The sequence below is a fragment of the Lupinus angustifolius genome, chromosome LG17 (genome assembly GCF_001865875.1).
Source record: "Lupinus angustifolius cultivar Tanjil chromosome LG17, LupAngTanjil_v1.0, whole genome shotgun sequence".
Classification (NCBI taxonomy): Eukaryota; Viridiplantae; Streptophyta; class Magnoliopsida; order Fabales; family Fabaceae; genus Lupinus; species Lupinus angustifolius.
In genome coordinates, this window is record NC_032025.1 from 18,579,869 (window position 1) to 18,590,055 (window position 10,187).

A 10,187-nucleotide genomic window follows, 5' to 3' on the forward strand; every position below is an offset into this window, starting at 1 on the left:
CTCTTCCGCTCCTTGTCATGTTTGCTACACCGGCCAAATTAACAACTTCATTTGTTTGAACTGACATTCTTCCGACTTCCTCCTGATACTTCCAACAGACGACTCTGTTTGATTGATATGGGAATGGGCTTGGTCATCTTGCTATCTCAGGTCCCATATTTCTCAAATGGGGTGCCCATCGGGGCGGAACTGCATATGATGGTGTGTTGGAAGGCATGTGGAACACTAGTACAAATTTCCTTATAATGATAGGACTCAGACTTTCCTCGTACTTTTCAATGACACATATTCAGAACATTCCTTTCTCCTTCCGATCCTCAACAACTGGGAGACCAATAATTCTTGTATTAATGATCTGAACTCAGAACATTCCTCTAGGTTATGGTCTATAGTCCCATGCAACATGCAAACGTCATCTTTATATTGATCGTCTTGCATACACTTCACCAAACTTGTTTTGTACATCTCCAAAAATATGACCCTCAGGGGTGTCTTTATGGCTTCCACTTTGTCAATAATAATGCTTGCCTCGTCCCACTCTAAGACGTTCACCCATAGTTCCCATGAACGGGCAAAGGGTTGTTCGTGATAGTAGGAACATCGTCCTTGAAGTTCAGCCATCTGGAGTCAATAAGATCTTGCACTTCGTGTTTTAATGCTTTACAAGTTTCGATTGAATGTCCTATTACTCCCGAATGGTAGGCACAATTGACATTAGGGTTGTACCATACGGTCATAGTATTTGGGGTTCTTCCTAGAATGGGTGCTAGGATGCATTCTGTTTGTAGGGTGGTAAAAAGTTCGGCATAGGTCATGGGGATAGGGTCGAACGTTCTTCTTTCCTGGGTTTGGAATTGTGCAGAGGGGTTATAGTTTTGGGTTTGGTTGATAGTTGGGTCTAGGCGGTCGGGGTTGATATTGGTTTGGTCATGGTTGGTTACATTGAAGTGTTGGATATTGTTGAGGTGGTGGGTGATTGCGGTTAATGTAGGCTATTGGATGGTGTGGGGTTTGGTATATGTTTTGTTGGGTCGGCTGGTATTGTGTTTGGTTATGTTGAGGGCGGTCTGTATATAAACGGGAATTGTTGCTTGTCTTATCCGATGTCTTATGGGATTCTTCAGCTACATAGTGGGCTTCGGCTTCCTTCTTCTTCGTGTAGTTGGGCCTTTTGGACTCTCCAGTCTGTTCAACAACAATCTTTCCAGTTTTCATATTTTGCTCAATCCTGTCTCCGACTCTAATAAGTAAATTGAAATCACATGTATTATTCCCGATCATTTTGTTGAAGAAAGGGTTGGGGAGAGTATTGATGAAGATAGTGATTTGCTCTTCCTCCTCTAGACAAGGCAAGACTTGTGAGGCCACCCATATCCATCTTTGTGCATATTCTCTTAAGGATTCACTTGCCGATTTCGACATGTTTTGAAGCTTGTTGCGGTCCGGCACGGAGTCCTCATTGAATTTATATTGCCTTATGAAGGCATTAGAAAGATCCAAGAAAGTCTTAATATTCTTGCTTTCGAGGCGGATGTACCACGAAGTGGCAATCCCCACAAGGCTGTCTTGAAAGCAATGAATCAGTAGTTTATCATCATTATGGTACGCTGACATTTTTCGCGCGTACATGTGAAGATGGCTCTTCGGGCATGTAGTCCCATCATATTTCTAAAATTCTGGAACCTTGAATTTTGGAGGAAGAACGGCGTCCGGGACTAAACACATTTCAAAGGCATTTTTTAGATCGGGACATTAGCCCCTTCTACAGCTTTGAGCCTTTCATTGATAACATCCAACATTTCTTCTTCCTTTCCTTTCCCTTTGTCGTCATGTCGAGTGTCCTTACTAGCTTGATGGCCTGCATTTTGTGCAAAGGGGCTATTACCATTCTTGGGATGATGGTAGTTAGGATCGTCATCAGGATCATATTGGCTCGTGTGTTATGTGTCCTCCTTATTTGGCGAGGCATGCCCGTGCGGCGTACTTTGGTGCTTCGAGGCAGACTCTTGGTCATGCCCTCCTTCATTAGCATTGCGTGTGGATTTGGCCCGCTTATCTAATGCAGAAGAATTCCTGGATGCCATTTCTTGCTGCATGGCTACCATCATCCTCATCATCACTGCTATTTGTTCCTTCAGCTCAGTCACCTCGGGATTCCCTCCCATAGCAGCTTCCTGGTCGGCCATGATCTTTGTTTTCAATCGAGTATTATAAGGATGTCGGGGCGCAATGATTATTGAACCTGATTATGTTTGAAAAATAAAAGTTGAAAAATAAATGATAAAAATGAAAGCAAAAAGATTTCTTTGTCTTCGAGAGGCTTAGTATAGTAAGACATCTTGACCCACATTTTCCGACTACAAGATGTACCCTGATAGCTTCTCTTGCGTTGATGGCAATACTCAGAGCAAGCTCTAGACTTCGGACCTTGATTGCATCTAAGCTTATTCTCTCATTGTGGATCACTATAATTAAACCTCTTGTCGTGTATTTGGTAATCTTGGGAGCTTAATCCACAAGGCCGTTTACAGTTGATAACAATCATTAGAAGAAACTCTAGGTTTCATACCAAGATTGTATCTAATTACAAGATATTTTTACTCTGCAGATTAGATAAGATGATGAGCCTTTTACTTGCATATTAGATAAGATGATGAGCCATTATGATACTTGTATAGATAATAACTCGGATAGACTGTGCGAAAAGGAGAAATCTTTATTCATATTCATAACTAGGACTACAATTTTATTTTATTCTTTCTCTCTCCTTTTTTATTTTTTTAACAAAGAAAAAACATAAAACACTCAATATTCTCCAGATGCAGTAGTCCTCCATCTTCGGAGTTTCCAAGCCAATTTGTCACAGGTTTCATAGAAGGCTCTCATGGCTGGGCGTAGGCCTGTTCCGGGGTACATTTCCATCTCTTGGCGGGCATCATTGAAAGTTCTTAGCCAATCATCTGCAAAGTCCCCAAGACCCTCAATGATCTGCCTACATCTTTCTTCCCACTTCTCTTTATCCCACTTGCACTCTTGGAGCATATTCTCCTAGTTGTATGACCATTCCTGATGTTTGGCAGCTAACTCGTTGTAGGCTTCCTCGAGATCCTTCATTTGTTCAGAAAGATGGGTCTTGTCACGATTCGCCTCAGCTAATGCCTGGAAACGAGTATCCATCACAACATTCAATTGATCTTCTTTTTTTCGGGCTCGTATTAAGGCTTCCTGATAATCTTTCAAGGTAGCCCATGCTTAGCCCTCATCCCTTTGGCTAGCCTGCAGATTTTCTATTTTCGCTTTCAGGGTGTGGACATCCCTTTGGGCAGTATGCTAGGCTCGCCCTCGGGCTTTCAGTTGATCGGTCATGTCGGCCATCCGTTCATCTTTCTCCCTTTCAGATCTGATTAGTTCAGTTATTTTTTCATCCTTTTCCTTATCATCTTAGATGAGACGGAACTTATCGGATGACGAGCACATGCTAGCATAGTCCCGTTTCAAACTGATTTCCTCCTTTTTATGTGCAGCGACGATTTTGTTAAGCTTTTCAATCGTCAGTTTATACTTTTCAATCTCATCTCGAGCCTCTTCCAATTTAGCTTCTAGAAGCTTGTTCTGACTAATGAGAAATAGTTCATTTTGGGATGGCCCAACTGGTTCGTTTGGTGCTTCAGATGGTGGCAGCATAGCAGATTTCATTCTTTCACTTCTCCACCTTTTATACTCTTCAGTATAGTAGGCTTGGTGTTCTCCAAGTTCATTCTTCCCAAATATTTCTCAGAGCATTCCTCACATAAATGAGAACCTCCTTGGTGGTTTCTTCATCTTTATACCAGATTGTAATTCCTTGCAGCTTTTCCTGAGGTATAGGATTCATTCCCCATTTCAGTTGCCCAAGTACAAGGGCCGGGGAAAAAGAGATGCATCCCCGAGGGGCCATCAACATCATGTTTGGATATTCTCCGCATGAGTACATTATTGTAGGGTGTTTATCATACAAGCAACATTTTGTCCCAAAGTTCATAGGGGTTACTTCTTTGAATAGCTTCTTCCAATCAGACAATTGCATGGGTTTGATTGCAATGTTTCTGAACCTACGCAGAGGGTACCTGCTCTAATCTGAGTATTGGTGATGTACAAACCGAGTAATCATCCATACATAGAGCAACTGCACGCAACATCGGACCTTGTGGTAACCCTTTTCATGACACCTTTGGAACGACAAGAGAGTTTCTGCGATTATTGCTGGTACTGGATTAACTCTGAATCTCTTGACTTTGGCGAAGACATCAATTGCTGCTTGGTCTACCATATAATAGACAAAAGGAAATAGGACCATACCATATACCGCTAAAGCAAATGCAGGTTTGAATAACTCCCAATTTCCTTGTTCAATCATCTTGACAAGATGTTTCTTCAAAAAGGTAGTCTTTAGCCAATAAACTTCTCCCTGTTTGATTATCTGGTTTGGACCTGGACGTACCCCAATCAGCTTCTCGATATAATCCTCTGTGATATTCTGATTATCACTATACTAATACAATTTGAGTCTGTTTGATAATTCGATATCAATGATGGAAGAACCGATGTCAAGGAGAACTTCATACTCTTCCACAGTTGGGGATGCATCTACATTTGGGAATTCAAAGACGTGTAGAGTAGTGTTCCAGTATTGGATCATATCCTTCATGGCCTTTAAGGTCTCTGTATCAACTGTGATGAAAAGAAGGTCGGACAATCTTCCATACTCTCTGGCCAACTGATCCTGAACCTCTTGAGGGATCTTGGGGACTAGATCTGTTAGACAACTCACGTTGACACCTTGCAACTCCACCCTTACCCCTTTCTTCACTAACAAAGTGCTGACAGAACCCACAACTTGAGAATCAGTCTACATGTCTTACTATACCAATTTTCTCTTCAACAAAGTAATCTGAAAAATAGTGATAATTGTAAAGGTGTTAAATAAATAAAATAAAGAATGGATGGATGAATGCATGAATGAATGATATGCATGATGTATACCCCCTAGGATAATGGTCCCTATTTAGGGGTAGTAAAATCTTGATTTTATTATATTATTATTTCATAAGTCAATATGGTGATATAAACTCATCCCAAGGGCCTTGAGCCCATTAATGGGACTGATTGCAGCATGGAGTTAAATGAAATAACCCCGACTAGTCTGATAATATATGGATTATGTCTATAGGGTGTCTGCACCCATCGACAAGCATGTATGACATGCAAAATCATCCCTTAGGGCGTTGAGCCCATTGGTGGGGATGCCGAAGGAACTAGCCATTTACGGCATACGTCCCACGATTGTAAATAATAAAGGATAGAAATTGTTTGCTTCCTGTTTCCTAAATAAGGCATGTCATACAAGGGATTTTGGGAATGTCTATAGGTTACATCCTATGGCAAGGGTACTAGATTTTGTCTAGAGTGGACTTGGTACAGCTCTAGACTTTTAGGTCACCAGATCGCATCCAATCCCGGAAGAAAGGAAACCAAATATCACAGGTTGAAAACGAGAAGGATCGAGCCCTCCAAGCCATTAACTCATGATACCGGAAACGATCTGGGTGGTCCATTCTGCCAATACCAGATGCGACTCGAGGTCACTTACCGACAAAGCAAATGGCCCTTCTATCTTAGATCCTAATCACTAATACTCGGGTTCAGGGCATATGTATGTGCCAACTCAAGTGTACAACGTTAGTGTGTGAGGAAACATACAAACCTCTTTAGGAAATTCCCACCCCCCCAATAAGCTGCAAAAACAAACACGAGAATTCACATATAATATAACAAAGGTAATTCAAGATAATAATTCCACCTAAAAAAACAAAGAATCAAACAAACAAAACAAAAGGGTACTTAAGTCCATGTTATTAGCGGTTCTAGGCCTGACTCCCTTATGGGAATATCCCTAGTGGAGTCGCCAGCTGTCGCGACCCGATTTTCGGTTTGAAGAACGGCCATGCAACTTAGGGAGAGGCGAACTCGGATTCTACCTCTTTCAATTGATTTGGAGTCGCCACTACTTTTTTTGCGGTTAAAACATAGAAAACTCTAGTTTATGCCCAATTTGGATAAAAAATGGTCTTTTGAATAGAGACTCTGAATTTGGGAGTCGATTACGGATCATGGAAGGTATTAGCACCACGTCCGCCCGTATTAAAATGGTACCCTCGCTAATCACACGGATTTTTATACCCTTAATACTTATTCATTTATTGTTCAATTAGTAAAACCGAATATGTTTTTATATATATATTTTTTTTATTTGCATCTGACAAGAGGTTATCCTGCTCCTACGTATCCTCGAGTACAATAGGGAAATCAAGACTACGTAATTCTTAGTTCGAAAATTGTTTAGCTACTTTGGTTAGTTGTTAGTGATTTAAAAAATATCGGTAGGTTTAGAAATATTAATTTATCGAATTGGTTAATGTATAATTGTTTCGATTCGATAAGACTAATAGTTTAGAAACGATGTTGGTCATAGACCTTCTCCTCATTTCCAGGGGAGGTAGAGACGACTCGAACCATAACTCCGCTATAAAAAATCCCACAAAATTTATTTGGTAAAATAGTTTCTAATTATTTATACATATAGAATTTAGCGATAAAATAGATTATTAAATATATATATATATATGGAATTAATAGTTTAGAGATAATGTTGGTCGTAGACATTCTTCTCATCTTCAGATAAGTTAGAGACGACTCGAACCATAACCTCACTATAAAAATTCCATTAAAAACAGTTTCTAATTATTTATACATATAAAATTTAGCGATAAAATATTTTTAGAGACGACTCGAACCATAACCTCACTATAACAGTCTCGTAAAGTTTAACTTATTTAATACTATAGAATTGCGTTGTTTTATATAAGTTAGATAAGGAACAAATTTTATTGGATTTTGTTAAGATAGATGTTAGTAAATTCTGGTAGAGTAAAAATATACCATTATTATTTAAAATATGAAGTGTACCTATCTTATTTCAATCATCAAAACAAATATTTTAGGCAATAATAAATATATAATTAACTAAATAGAAAGATAATAATTAGACAAATAAATGAATAAATAAAAATAAAAAAATAGAAAAAAAGGGGTTAGATAGAATAAAAAAGAAAGAAGAAAACAGAAGCTACGTAAATTAAGAGAAAAGGGACTTGAATCCCTAATTTCATGCCTCCCTAAGGCTTCACCATCTTCTTCTCCTCTCATCTTCATCTTCATGGCTCCAGCAGAGGGAATCATCTTTGGCTGGAATCGAATTAGCCAAGGAGCATGGTTACTCCTTATTACTTTACGTCCATTTCAGGACGATACCCCTGATCCTCTTTTCTTCCTTCTTTCTAATCAGCGGCAACGGAAATGTACTCACGGTGATGGCGAGACGGCGGTTCGATCCTCATTCCCGGTGGCTCATGGTGATTCGGTTTCTCATTCGCGGTGGCTTATGAAAGAGGGTACTCATCCTTCTCAATCTCTTTGGTTTTCATCACTCATCTCCTCTTACTTCTCTATTTGCTTCTTTATTCTATTATTTTGAAATTTTTTATCATTTTTATCACTTCCCAACTTCGCAGAGGCTTATTAAAGTCAAGGAAAGGATCGAGTGTGCGGTTTTCACCCGGTGATAATAACGTTAAGATTGTGATTTAGAACCAGCATCAACACGAGAGGGTTTCGGTAATGAATCTTACCCTCCTTTTTTTTATTTAATTCTTCGGTATAAAATTAGTCGATTATGTGTGACTGATTTAGGCTAAGAATTACCCGGAAACTAACTATACTATCTTAAGGTTATTAAGCCGAATCCTCTGCTTCGTTCTTAATTGATCATAGATAAGTATATTTCGGTCGGAACCGAATGAGTGAAAATATGTGTTTTATGCATATGATATGGTTATTGTGTGTACCAATTTCAATGTGTGATACATAATGATTAAAACGCGTTACTGTTTGCGAATACTGTACCTGGATATATGCCTTATCCTCCTTGAATTTCGAGTGTCAATCCCCCTGGATGTTCCGTGTGAATTTGTAGTATACTCCCTTTTCTGCGTTGTGATCTCTATCTGAATCTTCTATATTCTAGTCTCTGTTACAATGTCTATGTGTATGCTCTGGATGTTCTCTTTTTATCACGATGCGGTTTGCATATATGTATGCTGCCTATATGGGTTCTCTATAGCAATTGTGTATGGACTGTTCTCTCCTTTTCTGTGTTGTGATGTTATGTGTAAATATAGATGCTCTGTATCAAGTGTTTTCTCCTTCTGTGCGTGTGTTCTCTCTGTGATAGAGTATGCCTTTTATAGCTAACTAGCTGGGCCTCCTGGGTTGCCAATTGGGAATCAGGAATAATCCTGACTCTTGTGTTTAGAAACTGCCTAATGATTACTCATTCATGCGGATTTATTGCATATGTAACTGATAATAGGTCCTTGGTCTGCTGGATGATCCCTAATAATTTTCTGGCAGTTCACCATTGCTCTAATTGCTCAATAATTGCCTTTATTCATGATATATTTGTGACCGTAACTGAAACAACTGACCTTTGGGTTTGTATTATTTTTTTCTACCTGCTTCTTCACTGCACTTCATGACTGTCCCCATGTCCATCACTTAACCTTGCATCAGTTTTTGCTCCGTTGTTTTTCTGTCTTAACAAGTTAATAACTTAATACCAATTTGCTTTTTATTTTTCATAATAGAGATGGGCAGCGCTACCGGGAGAAACAACACCTATAGATGATACTGATGTAGATGATTGGCTTCCTCGCTTTCTTGTTCTACATGGTGAATGTCTATTCTCATATTTGGTGTGTACAGGTAATGTAGTTAGTTGTTTTCCTTCTCTCCTCCCTCCTTTTCATCTTTTTTCTGCTACCAACTCATATTAAGCTATTAGAAAAGGCTGAAGTCTGTTTCATGTGAAGATTGTTCCCTCTATCAAATATATTTAAGCTTTCAGATAACCTGCTATCATTCTTAATTGCTGATGAAGGGGAAAATTGCAGATTGAAGTCCTCAGGACTCAATGCTTCTATCCGATATTGTTGAAGTAGACCGATTGCCTAGTTTTAAGCGCAAAGATGGTGAGATGTGGTATGCCTTTTATATTTTAACTCGTCATGGATTACGATATGAATGCTCAAGCAGTTCTAAGATACAAGTATGTCCAAGTTAATGTCATTTGTTTCTGGGGAGTTATTCTTGTTACATTTTGTTATCTGCACATATACTCATGATAATCAAATTAGGATTACTATTTACATGCTACATACATTTTCATGATATAGCATGACACACTTTCTCTCCATTATTCCCTTTTCAGGTAAACTCATGGTTATTAACTTGGCAGAATGCGTGCAAATTGGAATGCAATACATCAGCTCCCAATGATTCAACTAAGATTTAACATGTTTTTTTTTTCTTTGTTTGGTGAGTTTAAATTAGCTTGAAAACTGTGCTACTTGTGTAAATATGACAGTAATGTCATGAACTTTCTTTAATTGTTTTGTCCATTCCTGGACTTGATTTTTCCATTAGGTTTTAAATATTTAAACCTTGCAATTTTTGTGATCTATTTGATCTTCCACGTGTATATAAATAGGAATCTAGAGTTGGGACTTGGGGGTGTTGGAATACCCCTTTTCATTTGAATGGACTTTACTACCTCATTTCCTAAATAAATTATCTTTATTGGAAAACAATTTTGTTTGTTTGTATTTTTAGAAATTGATAACACTGATAACTTTCCAGCAAGTGTTAACATTTTCCTCATAGAAGGAACATTTTCTTTCCTTTTATGTTTACTCTTTCCTTTTCTTTCTAACATGTTTTTCTTTCCAATGATTGTAATTAGTGTTTGTATTGATTATGAAAACATTTGTACAAAAAATGTGTTCAGGGGTGGCTTTGTTTTCACAAATGGTAAGAAATAAATCAAAAGACATCATGATGTCTAGGGATAAATCTGTTAAATCATAAGTTAATGATGTAGTGTATTCTTTGATGTCACACGTATATGACTCATACCTGACAACATTAATTTGCAACTTCCTAAAAAAAATAATCTAGAAATGATGTTTTATTTTTGCGCAAGATAAAATTAAGTGTTCACACCTGTTAGGTATCAGTGGTTACAATACACCTAG

At 38.4% G+C, this 10,187-nt stretch overlaps 1 long non-coding RNA gene across 2 annotated transcripts; it reads left to right on the top strand.

Moving 5' to 3' along the window:
• Nucleotides 7,185-9,723, top strand: LOC109330631. 2 transcript variants are annotated; one of them, XR_002105698.1, is made up of 5 exons: nucleotides 7,185-7,490; nucleotides 7,611-7,713; nucleotides 8,742-8,859; nucleotides 9,048-9,202; nucleotides 9,365-9,723. It is a non-coding gene; the product is annotated as an uncharacterized LOC109330631 (long non-coding RNA). The 2 variants fall into 2 exon arrangements; XR_002105697.1 differs by having other exon boundaries at nucleotides 8,742-9,202.